The following is a 24,837-nucleotide window of genomic DNA, read 5'->3' on the forward strand; positions in this document are numbered from 1 at the left end:
CATCATCATCTTTCCTGGCTACCATTACTTTAAAAAAAGGTTTGGCTGTCAACCTCCCTCATTGGATTTCATATTCTGTTGAAATGTTATTGTTGTTGTTGGACTTTTTTTTTTTTTTTTTTTGCCTTTGGGTTTTGGGTTGAGTTTTTTAAAGGGAAAATATGTCTTCCAATGGAGTGCATTTACAGTTCAGACAATCTTAACATTTTCCTTTCAAAACCCTCTATGAAAGTCTGTACCCATCTTTGATTTGGATGGAGTTTTGAAGCCTTCTTCTGTGACAGCTTTGGGTGTCTCCATTTTTGCATTTTCCAGTAGATCTTGGGGTCTGTCCTCAGTCAAGACACCTGCTGCTGGGACTGCCAGTCACCACACGCTTGGCTTTTATCCTCCCTTGTTTCTATTCATAGTGTGTACTTCTCATAACTCAAAAGGACTATTTGATGCCCCCACGTTGTTTAATATCTACATGATTAAAGCAACAGAGAGAATTAGCACGTGTCCTAAGCCTAAGGAAAAATTCAGTCCAAAAGAAATTGTATCACAGGCCAAGATCATTTTTAATAAGCTATGCTGCTCAATCTTACCTATTCCTCTGTTGGGCTCCCTTGGGCATTTTGTAGATATTTGAGAGTCAGCTTTAAAGGGGAACTTTCAGGCGTGCACTTGACTCTCAGTATAACAACATTTACTGAGCCCTCACAGCGCACGGGACCCTTATAGTGGCCCCCTGATAAGATACAAAAGAAGCAAGCCTACTGTTCTAACACTCAAGCAATCAAGGGACCTGGACTGAGTGAGGCAGAGTACAGACAAATAAAAGACTTACGTGTATTTTGAAGCCACTAGGTGGATAAGGGTGACACGGGTGCCCCTAGGGTACCTAAGGGAGGTGCATAAAATGAATGTGTGATCACAGTTAGAAGAAGGTAGGCGTCCTTGGTGAGTGCCTCAGAGGAGTAAATGGTGTGAGTGGAAGAGCTTTTCTCATGAGGCTTTTCAGGGATTTCAGTAAATGTGATGAATGCACAGTGCAGAAAACACGTTTGTCTTCTGATAGAGTTATAGGGTAATAATAACAACAACTCCCACTTTTATTGAGGTTTTACTCTGTGTCAGTGTAAAATGGATGAAAGAATTAAGAGAACATGAAAATTTAAGCTTTAGAGAAATACATTAAGAGAATTTTTTTTTGACCATACTGCACAGCTTGTGGGATCTTAGTTCCCCAACCAGGGACTCAACCCAGGCCCTGGCAGTGGAAGCATGGAATCCTAACCACTAGACCTCTAGGGAACTCCCAAGAAATACGTTCATGACAAGTGTATCACCATGGGTTGCATTGCACCTGGGGAGGTGAGTGAAGTATGTGGGGTGGGGGGGAGGGGATGGGGGGTCAGAGACAGATGGAAATGGAGAGGGGCAAAGAAACAAAGACAAGGAGAGACAGATACAGAAAGAGGGAGACAGCGAAACTTGGAGACTAGGGCAGGGTCTGGGAAATAGGGGTTACAGTATAGATGAAGAGTAAGTTAATTGAGAAAACGAATACAAGAAAAGAGAGAGTGTTCAAAGAGAAGAATTCATAGTTCTAGATCTTGGAGTTACATTCTTTACCTTCTAAATAGATATGTCAGTGAAACCTAGGACTTATTTTGCTCATGCAGAACGAAATAGAACATTTAAATTTAAAAAGTTTTCACAGAAAATAAAGTGTTTCTTTATAATGGTAAATTCTTGACTTTCAGAGTATGTCCAATTTTTCCACGTATTTGTAATCCATGGCAAGTCTAGGGCATAGCTTATTGGAAATTAGAATGCCAAAGCCATGTCAGAAAACTAAGCAGGTAGAGATTTACAGTGAATTATTTAAGAAATTCACATCATCACATTAGCACATGGCTTAGCTGTATCATGACAGTGGAAAAGCTGGCATAAGAGCCTCCTAGAGCACCGAGTAATATGCCTGAGGTCCCTTTCCTGCAGGTGAATTCTCTAGTGGCAGTTATCGCAATTTATGCCAAAGGCTTATTTTTATGCAGACATAATCTCTGGCAGAAATTTCACAGCCTCTGTTAACAGGACTGACAGTGTCTCTAGGCCCAGGCTATAGGACAACACCAGCAATCAGTTAGCAGTCAGCAAATATTTATTATGCCTTGACCATGCACTGAACACCCACCTATCAGTGAGGTGGGTATAAAAGAAGTGCCATACAGGATCTCCTCAAATACTTTATAGTCTAGTTTGGGCAACAGGCTGACATATTTAAAGCAACTAAAATAGTGACACGGCTATATTGAAGCAAATGCCACGTAGGGGGAGGGGTGAGTATTTTATGATATTAGCAAAGGGAGAGATCAATTAGTTCAATTGATTGGGGCCGTCTTCATGAAGGAAACAGAACTTGTCCTATTAACTCAAAAGATGGTAAAGGTTAAAGAAAGAGGGTGCAAAAAGGATATGTGTTTATGAGGAAAATAACTCAAAGGAAGGCAAAGAAGAAACTTGGTATTTTCATAGTACAACAAGGAGACCAGTTTGATTGGCATGGAAGACAGGTTTGAGATCAATGGAAAATAAGGTTGGGCCAGATTATCAAAGGACCTTAGCAAGCAGGTCAAATATTTTGAATTAAATATATTGAGAAATGGGGGACCATTGATAGTTGCAAGATAGGAGTATACCATGATCATTAAGGGAGTATTTTAAGAAGGTGAATGTGATACTGATATACTGGACAGATTAGAGAGGGAAGAGAAAGTTATAAAAATATCGTAGCTGTAAAAGAAGCACATATTTGACTTCCATCTCACCTTTCAAAGAAGTCATGCAGACCATTCCCAACAAAGTCCTAGATTCTGTTGTTAGAGGGATGATGCATTTATCTCAGTTGAGAAAATCTCCAGTTTTCAACTGTGATTAGGTTTCTAGAGATTTTCTTTTAGGAATTATCATTCCTTTTTATTAGAGCTACCACTCAAAATTTCTCCATCTAAGGGTGATGAAATATCATGGCAACTCTTGCTATAGAAAAGTGGAGCATATAAAGAAGATGGAAATTTCTGTCTGTTTTTGCTTTTTTTTGTTTGTTTCTTTTTTAGAAGAAACAAGATGTTTCAAGAGGAAAATGTAAGCAAATCAAAGTAATTTAGGTGAATGACCCAAAACCCAGGATGTAGTTGAAAATAGAAAAGCAAATATGTGCCATCCCAAAGAAAGAGAAACTAGAATAAAGAAGTTGGGCACTCTGGAGAACTCAGGACATAAACTAAATATTACTAGAAGTATGCCTAAACATTAAGATAATTAGTTATTTCACTTTTGACTCATGCACATGGTTATTTCCCTGTCAAACTTTGTGTCAACTTGGTTATATTTATATCATCATCAAAGGAAAACTGATTGCTCGATTAGAGGGAAATACTTTTCTTTAAAAAAATTTGGAAATGAAGACACATGAAAGCTAGTTCTTCAGTGAAAACCTTTTAAAGAAAATTGATATCACAAAGAGGTTAATTATAAATGACACTGTAAGGGTAAAAGAAGTCAAGTATGTCTTTACTTGTTTGTATTTTACCTTCCTCTTTTCTTCCCTATGGTTCAGTGGTAAAGAATTCACCTGCCAATGCAGGAGATGCAAGGGACGTGGGTTCGATCCTTGGGTCAAGGAGATCTCCTGGAGGAGGGCATGGCAACCCACTCCTGTATTCTTGCCTGGGAAATTCCATGGACAGGCGAGCCTGGTGGGCTACAGTCCATAGAGTTGCAGAGTCGGACACAACTGAAGCAACTTAGCACGCATGCACATTCTTTCCCTACAGCATGATTTCTTTCACTTAGACCACTGGTTTTCAGCTCTGCCTGCATATTAGGGTGTCTACAAGAACTTTCCAAAAATGTCACTGCCCAGACTCCACCCTAGATTAATTCAAGCTTTGATATTTTCCAGAGCTCCCTGCTCGCATGCTAAATCTCTTTAGTCATGTCCAACTCTGCGCGACCCCATGGCCTGTGGCCCACCAGGCTCCTCTTTCCATGGGATTCTCCAGGCAAGAATACTGGAGTGGGTTGCCAATTCCTTCTCCAGGGGATCTTCCCGCCTCAGGGATCGAATCCATGTCTCTTATGTCTCCTGCATTGTCTAGTGGGTTTTTTACCACTAGCACCACCTGGAAAGCCACCTTCAAAGCTCCCTAGGGGATTTTAACAGGTAGTAATCATCTTTGCCTCTTCCCCTCCTTATATAATTTCTTAAGGCAAAACACTTGTTGCAAGGAATGTATTTTACCTAAACTAAAAACTGATCTTACACTGATGACTGAAAGCTCTTGAGGGCAGGTCCTTGTTTTGTTCCTTTTTATGTCCCTCACCTGGCTGTGGTCAGTAAAGCCTGTTAAATTAATATTAAGTAGAGGTATAAGTGGAGAAGGCAATGGCACCCCACTCCAGTACTCTTGCCTGGAAAATCCCATGGATGGAGGAACCTGGTGGGCTGCAGTCCATGGGGTCGCTAAGAGTCGGACATGACGGAGCGACTTCACTTTCATGCATTGGAGAAGGAAATGGCAACCCACTCCAGTGTTCTTGCCTGGAGAACCCCAGGGACGGGGGAGCCTGGTGGGCTTCCGTCTATGGGGTCGCACAGAGTCGGACACAACTGAAGTGACTTAGCAACAGAGGTATAAGTGGTAACTGGGATTGCAACTAGGACCTAAGATATGTGAGTTTTTACATAAGGGGTGAGGGGCAGGGAAAATCTAAATTATAGGATACACTAGTGATGGCTATAGCGAGAAAGTCCTGGCTAGATCCTGTGGATATAAAATGCCACTTTAAAACTGTAGTCTATTGCTAGATCTTTTAGTTATTCATGCTGTGACTTTAGATAAGGTACTTGTCACTGGCTGTCTCTGATCTTTGTAAATTGAGGAAAATAGTTTCAGCCCTATTTACTTCACAGGGTTGATATGCAATTCAGTTGAAATTTATAGTTATTAGTGTTCATTTAACAGTATTTTTAAGTACAATAAGCTAGATATATGTAGAGTTGTTATTATGATTCATAAAGCCAGTGAATAGACTTTTTGTCAGGATGAAAAGCCTGTGAGAATCAATAGAGTACTATAAGTGCCTTTAACCATCAAATTCAGTAGAAGTGAAAGAAATAGACTGTTTTTAAAAGGCTTCTTTCCTCAAAGGTTGTGTTCTTTATAAACTCAAAAGAGAATTATGTCCATGTTGGACATTGCATAATTTTTGCAGATTTCATTAATACTATGAAAATAATACTAAAGAAGGAAGTTGATACGAATTTAAGTTCAAGGTGCAGTTATTAACTTGCATTATAAGCTTGAACAACATACACATGCATGTACTTGCATTTGTTTATTCATTAAAGGAAGGCATCAAAGACATTATTGTTTGTTGAAAACATTAATCTATTCAGTCTATATTTATTCAACACCTATTATATGTCTGCCAATACTTTTTAGAGCCTGGAATAAAACAGTGAAAAAATGGACAAATTTCCTACCCTAATGAAACTTTCTAGTAGGAGGTGGGACATAATATATTTACAAGTGCAAAGAATTACTATTAGATAAAAAATAAAGCAGGGTAGGGACATAGAGTGATGAATGAGGCTAGAATAGTGCATGATTTCTATGTATCAAGATTCACTATAGGCACCTCCCACATGTTATGTTTATATAATCTTTATAATATCTTATGTAATATATATTATTATCTTTCTTTTAAAGAGAAGGAAACTAGACTCAGAGTTTAAGAAACTTGCCTAAGGTTACATAGTGGCTGCATAACAAAATTAGAATTGAAACTCAGATCTACCTGAGTTCAAAACCCATTTTCTTTCTACTACATGTGGCTAAGCACTTATGTGACTTCATCGATGTTTCCATATTCCTTTCTGCAAAAGAAAAAGGTTGGACTTGATCAGAAATTTAAATCTGGTATATTAGGCACCCTGTATGTCTTGCAGACAGTAACATTTTAAAAACTGAAGTAATTATCAGTATTGAAAAGTAAACGATTTCATACAAAATTATTGAATTCCAATTTGTCTTTAAGTATTAGAAAGTCTGGCACCCCCCACCTTGGCCTGTGTTACCACTTTTCAACACCAGCTGCAGCTGAGCAGTAGCGCCTCTTTCAGACAGAGTGTATTTTCTGACTATCCACCAATTGTTACAGCTGTGACCCACCCACTTCCCTTACTTACATTCACTTATGTACCTGATCCATGCCGGTATTTGAATGTGTCACTTGATGGAACACATGGTCTGAAAAGCCCCTTCCAATTCCCAAATATGATCCAGTGTTGAAAATTCAGTTTTAAATGTTATTTTTCTTTTTAGCTTTTAACTATTTGAAAGCCTTAGTTATGTTTCAGTAAGTTTTCTTTCTTCATATATTTCTCTCTGTGTATTTTTTATGGTTTAGCAACCATGTAAATAATAATCAAGGCTGCACACTAACTCCTTTATTTTTCCACTTAAAAGTATGATCCAGTGAGTCTTTATGAACAAAAAGAAAACATGAAACATGCTAAACATGTTAAGTCTCAAGCATGCATACAAAATAAAAGCAGTATAACTAGCAAGTCATTCATAATGGTAGTTAAATTCTGCCAATATGGAAGCATGAAAGCCAGTTTAGAAGTCCATGTTTTAGTTAAGCCTATTTTTCACCCTAGCCTTTAAAATCCAAATAATTTATTAAGCTAATATTGGTGAGGAGAGAAATCCAATGATAATGCAGAAAGGGGTGTAGTAAAAGAACTCTTTCATGAAAATCATTCAGAGTATAATTATTCTTAAGCATAGCATTATTAAAATGTATTTCTATAATATAAAAGGTTTTATTAGTATTCTGTAATATAAGGTAACCTATTGCATTATTCAATTATTTCTCTTAATATTTATGTTTTTATAGCTTTTATTTTATAGTGGTAAACAACAGAATCTCTGCTAGAGACAGAGTGAATTACAGTTGTGTTTAATGTTGTAGGTACAAGTTGTTTTGTCAGCTCACAGCCCCAATTATCTGTCCATATAGCTGTCCTAGAGCTGCCCTGAGGCACAATAGCCTTTAAGTCCTGTTTAGTGGTTCCTACTCTTGTTACTTGTTTGATTTCACACAAATGTAGTAGGAGCTCAATTACGTAGTGCATGGTGAAGTATGCCATGGAGTCCCCTTCCTTTATTCCAGCCCCAAATGTTTCCCTATGTAGCCTGACACAATGCCTGGGATTCCCAGCCTTAGAGAGTCATTTCTTTGAGTATAGTTATTGTTCCCTTTTGGAAAGCAAACCACTTAGGAAAAAAGGTGAAGCCATTGTCCCATATATATATATAATATAGACTTTATTCAGTTCAGTTCAATTGCTCAGTCATGTCCGACTCTTTGCGACCCCATGGACTGCAGCATGCCAGGCTTCCCTGTCCATCACCAACTCCCAGAGCTTACTCAAACTCATGTCCATTGAGTCGGTGATGCCATTCAACCATCTCATCCTCTGTTGTCCCCTTCTCCACCTGCCTTCAATCTTTCCCAGCATCAGGATCTTTTCAAATGAGTCAGTTCTTTGCATCAGGTGGGCAGAGTATTGGAGTTTCAGCTTCAGCATCAGTCCTTCCAATGAATATTCAGGACCAATTTCTTTTAGGATGTACTGGTTGGATCTCTTTGCTGTCCTAGGGACTCTCAAGAGTCTTCTCCAACACCACAGTTCAAAAGCATCAATTCTTCAGCGCTCAGCTTTCTATATAAGCCAAATCTCACATCCATACATGACTCCTGGAAAAACCATAGCTTTGACTAGATGGATCTTTGTTGGCAAAGTACTGTCTCTGCTTTTTAATATGCTGTCTAGGTTGGTCACAACTTTTCTTCCAAGGAGCAAGCATCTTTTAATTTCATGGCTGCAGTCACTATCTGCAGTGATTTTGGAGTCCAAGAAAATAAATTCTGTCACTGTTTTCCTTGTTTCCCCATCTATTTGCCATGAAGTGATGATACCAGATGCCATGATCTTAGTTTTCTGAATGTTGAGTTTTAAGTCATCTTTTTCACTCTCCTCTTTCACTTTCATCAAGAGGCTCTTTAGTTCTTCTTCACTTTCTGCCATAAGGGTGGTGTCATCTGCATATCTGAGGTTATTGATATTTCTCCCAGCAATCTTGATTCCAACTTGTGCTTCCTCTGGTCCAGCATTTCTTTTTTTTCTTTCTTTCTTTTTTTTCTTTTTTTTTTTTTTACAGCTCATTACAGCTCAGAGTTTTATTTGGCAAGCAAAGGAAAGTACACCCTCGAGGCATGAAGGCGGGCCGAGGAAAGGCCTCAATCTATCTTGGCTTCCTCCTTTTATAAGTTTGTCTCCTCCCCGCCCTGAGCCTGCCCTATGCAAATTGGGTTAGCCATGAAGAGGGTGTATTTGTTTCACCTGAAGTTCTCATTCTGGTCTGCAGATATTCTTTCGTTCTTGTTTTTGCAGGCTTTTCCCTTTCTTTGTCCATTAGCCACAGCCATTTTGGACTCTTTTTCCTATTCTAACTACATAACATTCCCCCCTCAAGAGATGGGAAACAAAATTCCTTGGGAGTAGGGGCATCGAGGTCTCTCTAACTACTTCCTGCTGAGCTGGGATGGCTAGGAGCACTCCCCACCCCACCCCCACCCCCACCCCCACCCTTGCTAGTCTCAAGCTTTAGAGTCCTTATAGCAGTGTCCATGTAAGGGTGAGTGATATTTTCCATGGTCGGGTGTGGTTTTATATATCCTTGTTAAACTGGCACTGCATATTATAGCTTGTTGACCTTAACTGGAGGTCTGGAATCTGAGGTTGAGCCATGTGAGCTGGAGGTCTGGAATCTGAGGTTGAGCCATGTGAGCTTTCTGCCAAGTTTGTTTTTGCTATCCTGGTTTCCAGCACGCTGGGCTTCTTGTTCCTTCTGCTATGCTGGGTTTTCTTCACGTTCAGCTTCCACAGAGAGAGTTTTCACCTTGTTGGGCTTCTGCTGGGCTTGGCCTCCGTCTCACAGGGTCTAAGCCAAGGTTGTTTCAGCCAGGTTAAATCCCAGAAACGGCACCAGATATGTTAGGGGAGTATGAAAGTTTCTTGGTTCTGTCTCACCACAGCAAAGATTTGAAACAGCAGACCAGTGTTACAGCTCTGTTACAGTTCAGAATTTTATTCAGCAAGCAAAGGAAAGTACACCCTCGAGGTATGAAGGCAGGCAGACCCCAAAGGAGAGGCCCAGTCCAGCATTTCTCATGATGTACTCTGCATATAAGTTAAATAAGTAGGGTGACAATATACAGCCTTCACCTATTCCTTTCCCGATGTGGAACCAGTCTGTTGTTCCATGTCCAGTGCTAACTGTTGCTTCTTGACCTGCATACGGATTTCTCAGGAGGCAGGTCAGGTCATCTGGTATTCTCATCTCTTGAAGAATTTTCCACAGTTTGTTGTGATCCACACAGCCAAAGACTTTGACATAGTCAATAAAGCAGAAATAGATGTTTTTCTGGAACTCTCTTGCTTTTTTCATGATCCAACGGATGTTGGCAATTTGATCTCTGGTTCCTCTGTCCTTTCTAAATCCAGGCTTCATTAGCAGAATGAAATCTTTCATTGGTTTGCATGCCAAAGTGTTATGGAGCATAGAGCAAGTCCCTGGAGACGCAGGACACAGAACAGGTAACTCTTAAGGGGAGACAGAATAATTGGGTCCAAATATAAGAGAGTCACCGGGAGGGTCATGTCTGGGATGGCTTTGGTGGAGAGCCTTGGACAGTCTATCCTTGGTTGGGGATAAAGGAAAGGGACAGTAAAATGGGGACATGAAAGTGAAATAAGGTTAAATTTCACCAATTTCCTGTTACTCTGTCCCTGGGGCTAACCCTCATGTTATGTGTTCGTTATACATTAAAAAATAGTAAACCTCCCATTAGTATTATTGTTTGAGGAATGGGCCACTATAACTGACAGGTTTTGTTTATTTGTATTGAGATATACTGTAAAATAAAGATACCAGGAAAGTTAAAAATTGCTGTGAAGCAGCAGATAAGGGAGGAAAAGCCATATGAAATTTACTGTGTGACACAGCGAGCTCAACCCAGTGCCCTGTGACAACCTAGAGGGGTGGGACAGGGTAGGAGATCGGAGGGAGGTTCGCGATGGTGAAGACGCGTGTATACCTGTGGCTGATTCATTTTGATGTATGGCAGGAACCAGCACAATATTGTAAAAGCAATTATCTTCATATAAATTTTTTAATTAAAAAATTAAATAAGGAAATGGAACGAATAAATAACAAAGATGAATATTAATATCCTTATTTAATTCTGGAATTGACATTTTCTCATTATCCCATCAGCCCCTCCCCTCTGCCCCCAGTTATTTGGAAACATACTGTTATCTACATTTTACAATATTGTATTAGTTTTCTCTTGTTGCTGTAATAAATCACCACAAACTTACTGGGTTTAAACAACAAAAATCTGTTATCTTACAGTTCCGGAAGTCAGAAGTTTTAAATAAGTCTCACTGAGCTAGCATCAGGGTATCATCGGCAATGCCATGTTTCTCTTTAAAGCTTCTAGAAGATAATCTGATTCCTTGTCTTTTCCAGCTTCTGGAGGCTGTCCACATTCCTTGGCTCATGGCCCTTTCCTCCACCTTCAAAAGCAGCAAAATTACATCTAGTTGATCCTTTTTCCAATGTTCTATATCCTTTTGTCTCCTTTTCTGCCTCACTTCTATTTTTAAGGGCCTTGAGATTACATTAGATACACTTTAGGTAATCCAGGATGGTCTCCCTCTTTTAAGGTCAGTTGATTAGCAACCTTAATTCCATCTGCAATATTAATTCCCCTTTGCCATGAATCCTAATATATTCACTGGTTCTGGGGATTAGGACATAAACATCTTTGGAGAGGCCATTATTCTGCCAACCACAAATATAATGAATAATAATTATTACACTGACTAAAACATTGGGTTTTTCACAATAATAAAAGTGAGCTGACATCTCTTATTCCCAGAATAAAACACACAGATTTATAACATTTTAACTAGGTACACATATAAGAGAGAAGCATTAAACAAAATGGTGACAATGTTTTAAAATAAAGGAATGGAAAAAGAGGTGCAAGAAAACTTTCAATAAATAGTGAGTAGAGAGATGCCAATATCAAATAAAGTGGTATTTAAGGTCAAAAGCTTGAAATAGAACCTACATGTATTCATTTATTGAATAAATATTTATTATATTAACTATTTGAATGATACATGAAACATTTAGTAAAACTACAAAGACAGTTGTGGAATACAGCTCTCAGAATTTGAAAAATAGGTAGCAAAAATAATACAATATATTTAAAAAATATAATTAAGTAACTTGACCTAATATTTTGACAAATACATAGAATTGTATACTCCAATGGAAAAGAATGCACATTCATATCTTATGCCCTGGGCCCTTTACAAAAACTGACTATGTACTTTGCCACAGGAAAAACCTTGATCAATTCCCAAGTAGCGAACTGATAGGTAACATTCTCTGATGAAATTTATAAAACTTAGAAATGGACAGTAAAAATATTTTAAAAAATAAAATCTTGTAACCATAAAATATTTTCAATAAATAATTTTTGTATCAAAAATGAAGTCTAAACATTTAAAATTATTCAAAAGTAAAACTGAGATTACTTCATAAAAAAACCTAAGGGTGTGGTTAAAAAACATCACAAAGGAAATATTATGGCATTAAATGAATTTAAGGAAATATTGGAAGAAACATGCAACTCAGGGGAACAAAAAAGAAAAAATACATATATCTCATGAAAGTAGTCATACACAACTAGCTAAAATTATTTAAAGAATTTAAAAGCTAAAAGTTGGCTCCACAAAAAGGTGTATAGAAAAAAAGTTCTTCGTTTTACACTTAAATATACATTGATAAATTTCCTGAACTCCAAAAATAATGAGAAAATCTTGCAGGTTTCCTGGCAGAAACAGTAAAGAAAAAAAAAATTAAGACAGGTATTGGTTGTCTCTTATCTAGAGATATTGGTTTTTTTTCTTATCTACACAGGAAAAAATTAAGACAGTATTGATTTTCTCATCTCTATCATAGAAGCTAGAATATAATATAATAGCATCTAGAAATTTCCAAGGAAAAAAGACTTCAATCCACCCATCTTATTATAACTCAATCAGGATATCATTCACCTGTTGATTTGTAGAGAGAGAGATGTTTGAGGACATGCCCAAATTCATAAAGTATATTACTCTCATGGGCTCCCCAGGTGGCGCTAGTGGTAAAGAATCTGTCTGCAATGCAAGAGATATAGGAGACCTAGGTTCAATCCCTGGGTGGAGAAAATCCCCTGGAGGAGGGCATGGCAGCCCACTCAAGTATTCTTGCCTGGAGAATCCTGTGGACAGAGGAGCCTAGCAGGCTGTGGTCCCGGGAGTCGCAAAGACTGAAGTAAGACTTAGCGCGCGCGCACACACACACACATCACTCTCATACATTCCCATCTTATATCATTAAGTAAAATAAACAAATGTAATTTATAAAATATCTCATTTTCATAAAAATAAGAGGAAAGTTTTCATATGTGTCTATATATTTATATGTTTATGGGCCTACAGAAAGGTAAGGAAAGACTCACTCTATGATGAATATCAGTTGCCTTGTAATGGGATTGGAAGAGGCAGATAAGGACCTATTAATTCATTTTGTCTTTCTGAACATCTGTATTGTTTGAGTCATTATAATGAGAAATTTTTTGGTAATTAAAAAAAATCATATAGTATAAGTGAACTGAGAAAGAGAAATAAGCAGCAGTGTTTCTTGGTGAGCAGATCTCTCTTGATGGAGTCAGAGCCTCGGTTGCTAGCATAATTCAGTCATTAATGAAGGGAGGGTGGGGTTAAATGGAAAAATGTGTAAAAATAATCCTGTTTTATAGAAGGCCTTCCTAAGTGAAGCATGAGACCCAGAACCTATAAAGGACAAAAATGGGCAGATTTGATGACATAAAAATTGAACACACATAAGCAACAAGCACCAGGGCTTCCTTGGTGGCTCAGACAATAAAGTATCTGCCTGTAATGCGGGCGACCTGTGTTCAATCCCTGGTTTGGGAAGATCCCCTGGAGAAGGGAACGGCAACCCATTCCAGTATTCTTGCCTGGAGAATTCCATGGACAGAGGAGCCTGTCAGGCTACAGTCCATGGGCTCCCAGAGTCGGACAGGATTGAGCGACTAACACACACAAGCAACAAGGAGAAGCAAGTGGTTGGGAGATAATATTTGACACATCTAAAATGAAACAGGCTAGAACATTCCATATACAAATGAAAGAATTACATATTACCAATAAATATATAAAAAGACACTCAAATAAAAAGAATACAAATGTAAATACATATAAATAAAATGCAAATAAGAATGAAATAGCATTTTTACCTTCATATTTGGCAAAAGAAACAAAAAGATGGCTGATAAAATCTACTGTTTTTAAGGACATAAGGAAGGTGGCTCTTGGGCACACTGTTGGGTAGGAATGTGAGTTAGAATAATCTTTCATAGCATAGCTTGGCAGAATCTAACAAATCTTAAAAAGCATATGTGCTGTGACCAGCAATCAGGTTTTCAGGAGTTTAACTTACATAAAAATATCAAGAGTGCAGAAAGATATGTGTACAGGGATAGTGATTGAACCTTGATTGTAATAGTAAATACTTCAAAGCAAGCTAAACATGAAAGTCTGGTTAATAAATTATGATATCATCAGATAATGGAATTCCTTACAAGTATTGGTGGCAGAGGATGAATGGTTAGATATCATCACTAACTCAGTGGATATGAATTTGAGTAAACTCCAGGAGATAGTGAAGGACAGAGGAACCTGGCCCACTATAGTCCATGGGGTTGCAAAGAGTTGGACATGATTTGGCCACTGAACAACAACAAAATTAAAAAGAATGGAGCAGATCCATATATTCTGACATGGAAAAAGTCCATGATATAGTATTGAGAGGTGAGAGAGATGAGTTGCAGAACTTGTCATATATATCAGTTAACATGATGCTTAGAGAGTGAGGAATTCACATAAAAATCCATATTTTGGACTGATTCTGAGTTAACCATATTTTCTTATAAAAATTCAACCTCTAATTATTGAAAGTCTTTTTAAAATGACTCCTTTTCTGTGTGATATCTGAGAAACATTCTTAAGCCTTCATTCTATGACTATCTGGTAATAGAAGAAAGAGACAAAACAGAGAAATACTATAAGGCATTTAATAATGACTATTTAGTAACGAGTAAAATAAAACTCTAATTACAACACTAATTGGTTAGACCAAAACTTTGAAATGAGACAATTTGAAGTAAACCTTGAAGAATGATTTTAACTTTCAACAGACAAATATAGAGAGGTTGGTCTTTCTATGCAAAAAAATTACTTGAATTTAAGGACAATATTCAAATACTGAATAGTTGTTGAAGTATAGGTACTTGAAGGTTTGGCTTATTCAGGCTAGGCAGGAAGAGACGTCAGAGTCAAACAGATATGTGATCAAATTGTAGCTCCATTTTTAAAAATTGACAATGCCAGGGTATTCAGCTTGACCATGTTCTCTCATGTGTAAAATAAAGTTAATAATGGCTACCTCTCCGAGTCATTGTGATGATTATACCTTTAAATGTGAAATATATATAAAACTTTCTTAGCACAAAATAGACCTTTTCTGAATGTCAGTTTCAATCTCTTCCTTGACATTGAGTTGAGTAAGACCTCTTTCACTTGGCTGAATAGCTAATAGGCAGTTTATTTTTCTTAAAATTTCTCTTCACACTTAGAACCACAACATGACATTTTTCCTTGCTTCTGTTAGAAAATTGGCTACTCCCTGACTCAAGTTCTCGATATCTTCATTGAGATGTCTTCCTCTTCCTAAATTCATACATGTAAATATTAATTCCTATACTTCAGAGACAGCCCAAACCAGGATATGAAACTCAGTCCAAAGAGTTTGGATAGAAAAAAGGAAACATGTAGACAAGTTTTCTCTTTGGTTAACTTTGAGAAACCAGCATCAGAAAGTGGGTTTGAAATTTTGAGTCCAGATCTTATAAGTTTGATATTCCCTTTCTGTTTCATTCCTAGGGGCAGAGCTAATGTCAGAATATAGAGAGCCCTGAGCATATATTGACTTGGCTACCACAGAGTAGTGTTGAGCCAAGTGACTTAATTTTTCTTGATAAAGGTGAGAAAGTCAGATGAGCCAGTGAATGTACTAGAAGGAAGCAAAGGGTGAATAAGTTAGACAGGGGTGTCCAGAGTAAGATCATATCAGAAGGCAGCAGAATAGTGTGGTCAACTAGCAGAACAAGCTCATCAACCAGGCTTATTGGAGTTGAAATAATAGGAAAATTAAAAATCTACAGGAGGAATCTATCAGAGTTCAATTCAATAGATAGTTATAAGGCACTGATTATGGATCAGGCTCTCCCCTTGGTCCTGGGATGTACAGGTGATATACCCAAGGACAGTTAAAAATCCAAGTCAAAAAACAAGAGCCAGTAAATTTGTGTGGGGATAAGGGATGAGATACAAGCATCCGTTAGCAGAGACTTGACCATGAAGACATTTCCCAAATCCAACTCTATACCTATTTCATCTGAATTTTTTTTTCGTAATCAGGACTCTGATTGCAATGATGGAAACCCAAAGCCAAGTAACTTAAGAGAAGACAAATTTTTATTGGCTAGTATCCATTCAACAAGGTGGGCATGGTCTTAAGGAAAGCTAGAACACAGGCCTAAAGCATTGACTTAAGCACTATCAAGGATCCTTATGCCTAGCTCTCTCTCTGCATATTACCTTCATTATGTACAAATTGGAAATCTAGCCAGTGCTGACTGCTCTGGGCTGTCAACCTATGTAGCAGACTAAGAGGAAAGGGTCTCTTCTACCTACTTACAATAAACATTAAAAAAAAAAAAAACAAAGAAAACCTGAGGACATATCTGGATTCTCCTGGCCTAAGTCCCAGACTAGATCAGTTGTCCACCTCTTAAACAGTCACTGTGACTAAGACTGCAAAACAGATAGGAGCTTATTTTTTTTCAATCAGAAGTTTAAAATAGTGGTAAAAAGTGGTTTCCTTAAAGTGAGACTGCAGATAGAATGGTCACTGGGGAAATCACAGTGAGTCAGTCATTCAAACATGTGGCAGTTCCATTGGGCAGGAATGTCTCCAAACACAGCTGGTCCATATATACTGAAGGTAAGGCCAGATATTTGGAAACTCCTGGCTAAAATGGAGAACATACAAGCAGTCATGAGAGCAACAGATAACCAAGAGGCAGATCTGAACCACCTCAAGCCTTCAGCTGCTCTCTATTATTGCCTATAGAATAAATTCTGAAATACTTACCTTATTAAGGTCCTTCACAATCTTCCTTCACAGTATCATCTTTCTTTTCACCCTCTATTTTGTTTTGTTCATGGTCAGTTGTGTCTGATTCTTTGCGACCCCATGGACTGTAACCCATCAGGCTCCTCTGTTAATGGGATTTTCCAGGCAGGAATACTGGAGTGGGTTGACATTTGTTTCTCCAGGGGATTCTTCTCGACCCAAGGATTGAACCCTCATCTCCTATGTCTCCTGAATTGGCAGGTGAACTTTTTTTTTTCCATTTATGTTTATTAGTTGGAGGCTAATTACTTTACAGTATTGTAGTGGTTTTTGTCATACACTGACATGAATCAGCCATGGATTTACATGTGTTCCCCATCCTGATCCCCCCTCCCACCCCCTCTCCATCCCATCCCTCTGGGTCATCCCAGTGCACCAGCCCCGAGCACTTGTCTCATGCATCCAGCCTGGACTGGAGAACTTTTTACCACTGCACTACCTGAGAAGCTCTTTCACTGTTTATGTTGTTGTTCAGCTGCTAAGTCATGTTCAAATCTTTGCAGCCACATGAACTGCAGCACACCAAGCTTCCCTATCCTTCACTATCTCCCAGAGTTTGCTCAAACTCATGTCTATTGAGTTGGTAATGCCACTTAACCGTCTTATCCACTGTGGCCCCTTATCCTCCTGCCCTCAATCTTTCCCAGCATCAGGGCCTTTCCCAATGAGTCAGCTCTTTGCATCAGGTGGCCGAAGAATTGGAGCTTTAGCATCAGTTTCTGATGCATATTCAGGGTTGATTTCCTTTAGAATTGATTTGTTTGATCTCCTTACTGTCCAAGGGACTCTCAGAAGTCTTCTCCAGCACCACAGTTTGAAGGTATCAATTCTTTGGTGCTCAGCCTTCTTTATGGTTCATCTCTCACATCCTTACATGACTACTGGAAAAACCATAGCTTTGACTGGTTTGTTGGCAAAGCAATGTCTCTGCTTTTTTAATATACTGTCTAGGTTTGTCATAGATTTCTTTTCAAAGAGCAAGCATCTTTTAATTTCATGGCTCAGTCATTGTCTGCAGTGATTTTGAAGCCTAAGAAATAAAGTCTGTCACCACTTCCATTTTTTCCCCTTCTATTTGCCTTGAAGTTATGAAATTGCATGCCATGATCTTAGTTTTCTGAATATTGAATTTTAAGCCAGCTTTTTCACTCTCCTTTTTTACCCTCATCAAGAGGCTCTTTAGTTTCTCTTCACCCTCTGTATGAACTCTATAATCCAGAAAAGCTGGTTTATTTCTTGAGCAAAGAACCATGTCTTGAAGCTACTCTCAGGCTATCATCAGTTCCCTAGTTCTGACATTCTCATTCCCACTGTCTGCTTATAGTACTGTCTTAGCTTAGTATGCATTCCCAATGCACTCCTTTATTCACCAAATATATGCTGATGCTTCTTTGTATAAAAAGTTATTTTGGACATGGCTATATACAATGATGGTTAAGACAGTCATGGTCGCTACTCTCAAGGAATTCACATTCTGTGTCATTTTACACAGTCATCACATAATTATGTAAATAATCCTGAAATTATAATTGTGATAAGTGCTATGAAGAAAGAAGGATCTAATCCAGACTGAAGGGCCAAAGAAGTGAGGTGTCATCTGATAGAGAAGAAGGAATTAACCAGGTAAAGAGTAAAGCAATGAGAAGGAAAAGAGGGAACAGTATGCATAGATATCATGAGGTGAAGAGGAGGATGAGAAAGTAGAAGAAGTGCAGTATTGCTAGAGGAAGAAAGAGACTGGAGAAATAGGAAGCCAGATCATATAGGAGCTTTGAACAGTATATTAAGGACTTTCAGATTTACTCTGAACATTACAGGAAGGTATTGACAGGAGGAGATGTGGTTAGTTTTATCATATGTTTGTTGGCTATGCAGAGAATGTATTAGAAGGTGAACAAGATTAGAAGCAAGGGGGCCAGTTAGGTTATTGCAGTCATTTAAACCATGGATTACTGAAAGTGGAAAGGAAAGAACTGGATAGGTTCAAGGTATAATTAAGAAATAAGAATGACCAGGTTTGATGTGTTGAATCTGGGGTTGGCAGGGTGACTCCTAGGTTTCAGGTTTCTGCACAAGAAACTAAAATGAAATGGCAAGAGGAGGGTTGGGTTTGGAGGCAATGATAGTCATATTAGCTTTGCACGTTTTCTTTTTATTTGAGGTAGCTTTTACATAGGACTTCCCTGGTGGCTCAGATGGTAAAGCATCCGCCTACAATGCGGAAGACCTGGGTTCGATCCCTGGGTTGGGAAGATCCTCTGGCCAAGGAAATGGCAACCCACTCCAGTATTCTTGCCTGGAAAATCCCATGGATGGAGAAGCGTGGTAGGCTACAGTCCATGGGGTCACAAAGAGTTAGACACTACTGAGCAACTTCACTTTCACTTTCACTTTACATAGCTAAGTTCGATGACTGATGAATAGTTGAATATACAAATATGGAGCACAGTATTGAATCTAAACTCTTCCCTTTACTCTTTCAAACCTACCCATTCATTAAATCCTAGCTTAATCTACCACCACCATGAGATGTCACTAATCCATTTTTCTGACCATCCTCTCCTCCATACTCTCCTAGTACTTATTATCTGCACCATTCCTTGGGCTCCAGTTGTATATTCTACCACGTATATGTAGTTATATCTTGTTTCTCTAATTAGAAATTAAGTTTCTTGATATTAGAGACTATGTTAGCTTCAACTATCCTTTGCTACCAACACTAGCTTTAGAGTTCATTTTACCCATAACGAAGTGAATACATAACATTTTTGCTACTAGGTAGTATACAGTTAGAAGTGCATGCGTGTGTGTGTGTGTGTGTGTGCGCGCTTAGTCGCTTCAGTAGTGTCCAACTCTTTGCCAACCTATGGACCACATCCTGGTTTCATGGACCAATCCATGGACCACATGGGCCAGGTTTCTCTGCCCATGGAATTCTCCAGGCAAGAATAGTGGAGTAAGTAGTTGTTCTCTTCTCCAGGAGATCTTTCCAACCCAGTGGTTGAACCCATGTCTCCCACACCTCCTGCATTGCAGGCAAATTCTTTACTGCTGAGCCACTGGGGAACAGGTGTTAGAAGGAACAGGTGTTAAATACAGATGACTGGGATTTGAAATTTAACTTCACCTCTTACTAGAAGTGGTGGCAATAGTCAAGTATTTTAACCTCTTCTCAGCTTCCGCATTTGTTAATTCATGATAATACTAATACCTGTCTCAGAGAGTTTTTGTTAGGATTAAATGCATAATATATGCAAAGTATATAGCATAGTGTTTCACATGGTAAGCTTAGAATAGGGCTTCCCAGGTGGCTCAGTGGTAAAGAATCTGCCTGACAATGCAGGAGATGCAGCAGACCTGGGTTCGATCCCTGGGTTAGGGAATGACTACCCTCTCCAGTGTATTTGCCTGGAGAATTCCATGGACAGAGGAGCCTGCCAGGCTACAGTCCATGGGGTCGCAAAGGGTTGGACACAACTGAGCGACTACCACTTTCATTTTCAAGCATTAGAATGATGGTTTATTGTTGTTGTTATTATTATTGTTGTTGTTTTGGTAGGGATCAGAAGATTCTGTAATATGACATCCAGTGAAGATCAGTCATCAGCTTGTCATCATTATCCCTGAGTGGAGCTTAGCTCCTGATTTTAGGGAACATTCTAGTGGAGGCAGTCTCTTGTGTTTCAGAAAGCATAAGTTAAGGTATGGCTGGAAATCACTATGTGTGTTGTGTTGTGCACATGTGGATATATATATATAAATATGTACCTATTACTCATTTTTATTAAGAGGATCCATTGCTCATGATGCCTGCTATGTACTGGTTTTTATGTTGCTAACAACTAAAAAGAAATCATTCATTTCAGAGGAGAGAAATATATTAACTCTTCAAACTAGTAAGAGGTGCTTTTTGTAAATTACTTGTTCCAGTTGCTTTAATGGTGCCCTAGTCACCCCTCCCCCCCGTTAATGTATCTGCAAAGACTAAATAGTTTTCTGTCACTTTACCAAGAGAACTAGGGTATTTCTTTTTTAACATGAAGAGTCGTAGGGGGGAATGTGGGCTTTTTCTCCTTATTTATATTAATGAAATATTTATGTATGAAATCATGTTGGGAATGTATATAACTATATATTAGACATAAGTTGCTACCTCTGCTTATAAAAACCCAACATCTCCTTTACATGAATAGTAGTAGTAAAAAAAATTATGATAAATGTTTTTCTAATTTTTTACATACCGATGAGTCCAAGTTTATACTTAAATTATTCTACTAATTCATATTGTAAAGGGCTTCTTTATTGAAATGTGAATTTGAAATCCAGTGGCATTTTTAATATACCAGTAGATAATATATATATATTTCATATATGAATAATTAGAATTCCAAATGGCCTTTCCAGTTTTCTTTTCACACCTCTCCTAAGGCCCATTTGAATTTTATGTAGGCTAAGAAATAAAACTGATTTCCTAGATGAGTGAAAGTTATCTTTCTGTAATTTTAACCTAGTGCTAAAGTTAAACTGTTCACAATTCGACTGTTTTAAATAACCCTGCCCAGACTTGAAACTCTTATAGCAAATATTGTTTGGTATTTATGTAGGACACCCTATCCAGAATGTATTTTTTTATTATTATTATTGATTATGTAGCATGAAATAGAAGAGTGATAGGCTTATCATTCTATACATAAACTGTGGAATAATTCAATTTTTCTCTTCCTCCTCCCTACCAAGTCCCAGTCACTGAAAGCTGGCCTCCCCCTTCATCCCCTGCCCTCAAGATTATTTTAACCTCTCAAGCATTTAGCCAAAAATCTCTCTGGAAACAAACTGAAGACATATAGCGGGGTCAAATGTAGCACACCTTCAGCCTACCTTCCCAAGGTCCTCAACCTCCCTGACAGAGGATACACAGAAGACATTGTTTCACAGAGTAGATTCAGGTGTTACAAGAAGCTAAATTCCAGCACGTCAATGCTTTCATATAGACAAGTTTTAATGAAACCTCCGGAGGGACCTTGAATGAATACCCAGATGAAATAACCAGAGAGTAATACACAGATTAATATACAGATGAAAATCTATGTAATTCTGATACTGAGTTTGGTCTGAACACCATTATTACAAATTTATTCCAAATAGAATGTGAGCTCCATAATGGCAGGGATTTTTCTCTGTATTGTTCATTGATTTTCACTAGTACCTGTAAAAATACTTGCCGCATTATATGGCTAATACATAATTGTTAAAAAAAAATGAATTTTCTCACATTCTGGAGGAAGATTCAGAACTCCAGAATTTCCAGGATGTTTCATAGACTTCTGAAAAATTCTTAAAATTTGTTTGTGTATAATTATTCTGGCACCCTTACATATAAGGAACAGTAGGCAGAGTGGGATATAATTTGAGACAAGAAAGGCCGTTTGCAAACTAGTGCCTCAACGCATACACCCATAGCATGTTGTTGTTCAGTTACTAAGTCCTGTCCAACTCTTTGTGACCCCATGGACTGCTCCACACCAGGCTTTCCTGTCCTTCACTATTTCCTGGAGTTTGCTCTGACTCATGTCCATTGAGTCAATGATGCCATCCAACCATTTCATCCTCTGTTGCCCCTTTCTCCTACCACCCTCAGTCTTTCTCAACATCAAGGTCTTTTCTAACAAGTCAGCTCTTTGCATCAGGTGGTCAAAGTATTGGAGTTTTAGCTTCAGTATCAGTCCCTCTAATGAATATTCAGGGTTAATTTCTTTTAGGGTTGACTGGTTTGATCTCCTTGCTGTCCAAGGGTCTCTCAAGAGTCTTCTCCAGCACCATAGTTTGAAAGCATCAATTCTTTATCCGTCAGCCTTCTTTATGGTGCAACTCTCACATCCATGTATGACTACTTTAAAACCCATTGCTTTGACTATACAGACCTTTGTAGGCAAAATGATGTCTCTGCTTTTTAATATGCTGTCTAGGTTTGTCATTGCTTTTCTTCCAAGGAGCATCTTTCAATGTCATTGCTACAGTCACTGTCCACAGTGATTTTGGAGCCCAAGAAAATAAAATCTGCCACTGTCCCATTTTTCCCCATCTATTTGCCATGAAGTGATGGGACCATATGCCATGTTCTTCGCTTTTTGAATGTTGAGTTTTAAGCCAGCTTTTTCACTCTCCTTTTTCACCCTCATTAAGAGGCTCTTTAGTTCCTCTTTACTTTCTGCCATTAGGGTGGTGGCATCCACGTATCTGAGGTTATTGATATTTCTTCCAGCAATCTCAATTCCAGCTTGTGATTCATCCAGTCCAACATTTCACACGATATACTCTGCATGTAAGTTAAATAAGCAGGGTGACAATATACAGCCTTGACATACTCCTTTCCCAATTTTGAACTAGTCCATTGTTCCATGTCCAGTTCTAACTGTTGCTTCTTGACCCACATATGGGTTTCTCAAGAGACAGATAATGTGGTCTGGTATTCCATCTCTTTAATAATTTTCCACAGTTTGTTGTGATTCACATAGTCAAAGGCTTTACTGTAGTCAATGAGTAGAAATAAATGTTTTTCTGAAATTCTCTTGCTTTTTGTATGATCCAGTGGATGTTGGCAATTTGATCTGTGGTTCCTCTGCCTTTTCTAAATCCAGCTTGTACATCTGGAAGTTTTCATAATGTTGAAACCTAGCTTGAAGAATTTCACTTATGGCATAGACACAGCAAGTAATTTGCTATTCATTGAATTTACCATTTCCTTGCACAGACCATTGCATTTATACATGTGATTCTCTCTGCTAGAAGTGATCTTACCATGTTTTTAACTTTCCAGAGTCACATTCATCATTTTTTGAGGTGCAACTCTTCTCTGAAGGCATTCTCAATCTTCCAGACAGGAAGAGTCCCTCACGTCCCTGGGACTCCACAATCCTTTATGCATAAATTTGTCATGGGACTTCCTCCTTGTCCTGTCATCATTTCCAGGCTGTCACTAGATTATCAGCCCTTCAAGGGGAGAGGTCATGTCTTTCTCATTCTTTCTTATCTGACTGAATCCTATCATGTGAAGTCGCTCAGTCGTGTCCGACTCTTTGCGACCCCATGGACTGTAGCCTAGTAGACTCCTCAGTCCATGGAATTTTCCAGGCAAGAGTATTGGAGTGGATTGCCATTTCCTTCTCCAGGAGATCTTCCCAACCCAGGGATTGAACCTGGGTCTCCCACACTACAGGCAGACACTTTACCGCCTGAGCCACTAGGGTAGTGCATATCATATAGTAGGTGCTTAATAAATGCTTATTTTATACCTTATGAATTGAGTGTATGGAAACTAAAAGTGGGAGTGTTCTATTAAAAATGATAGTATATAGTTTGGCATGAGTTTGGAGAAAGTAAGTGTACTAAATAAACCTGGCTTCATTTTATCAGATTTGCTAGCATGGTGATCTACTCTGAGGAATCTGTCCACAAAAAGGAACAGTTGAAAAAGAAAGAGAATAAACAGATGGAGTTAAAGTTCTAGTCAAGGAGATGACACCATAAAAATAATGGATGCTGGGTGTGAAGTAGGGGAGGCTCAGGAGCAAGTGGGTAGACCGAAGGAAGAGACCTACCTTAGAATCATGTCTAGGACAAACCTTGGAACCAGTGAAAGAGCCAGTAACTATGTCAAAAATGAATATTCACCAAGCAGTTTGTGTGGGATCTTTTTTCCCCAAAAATGATGATTTGGGGATTGGATGGAGTCAACTGTTCAGGCATTGTGCCCACTCGTGTTACATCTGTCCTTATATCATTAATGTCCTTGGGCAATTCTCATAGACTGATTCACCCACACATCTTTCCAAAATCTGTAAAATTAACACAATTGCACTTGCTTATATAGATTGAGCATTGTTTTTTAAGTGCCTGAAATGTTCATTTGCTTGTTTGGGTTAAATGTTTAGGGCAGCGTTAATAAGGAATTGGGCCATAGAAGTTTCCAATTCAAAAGCACTAATGTTATTGTTGCTGTTTGTATTTGCTTTCTAGCTTTAAGAGGTTTTGGAAAACGCATTTTGTAGAAATTGCCTGCAGTGTTAGCTCTAAATGATCACTAAAGAGAAGCGTGCCTTTATCTAATTTCATACCTCCTTGATAAATTTAAAATAAAGAGAAACTTCCTCAACATTTAATCAAAATTTTTAGAGTATTTTGAACTCAAAGCCATTCTCTGAATGCTGTGATACATGTTAAGTTCTGAATATATATCACAGATTTAGGCAATCTATTTAGCCTGAAATGGTAATGTTACCTTGTAAACAGGAAATGCCCCAGTTTTGATCTGATT

General features: G+C 38.4%; 1 protein-coding gene and 1 non-coding gene across 4 annotated transcripts in view; both read left to right on the forward strand.

Annotated features, from left to right (window-relative positions):
• TENM1 (teneurin transmembrane protein 1) overlaps positions 1 to 24,837 on the forward strand; it is a 612,361-nt gene that overhangs the window by 32,865 nt on the left and 554,659 nt on the right. The window lies entirely within an intron of this gene.
• TRNAC-ACA (transfer RNA cysteine (anticodon ACA)) lies at positions 18,704 to 18,775 on the forward strand. The gene has a single exon. It is a non-coding gene; the product is annotated as a tRNA-Cys (tRNA).

The sequence above is a fragment of the Muntiacus reevesi genome, chromosome X (assembly GCF_963930625.1).
Source record: "Muntiacus reevesi chromosome X, mMunRee1.1, whole genome shotgun sequence".
Lineage (NCBI taxonomy): Eukaryota > Metazoa > Chordata > Mammalia > Artiodactyla > Cervidae > Muntiacus > Muntiacus reevesi.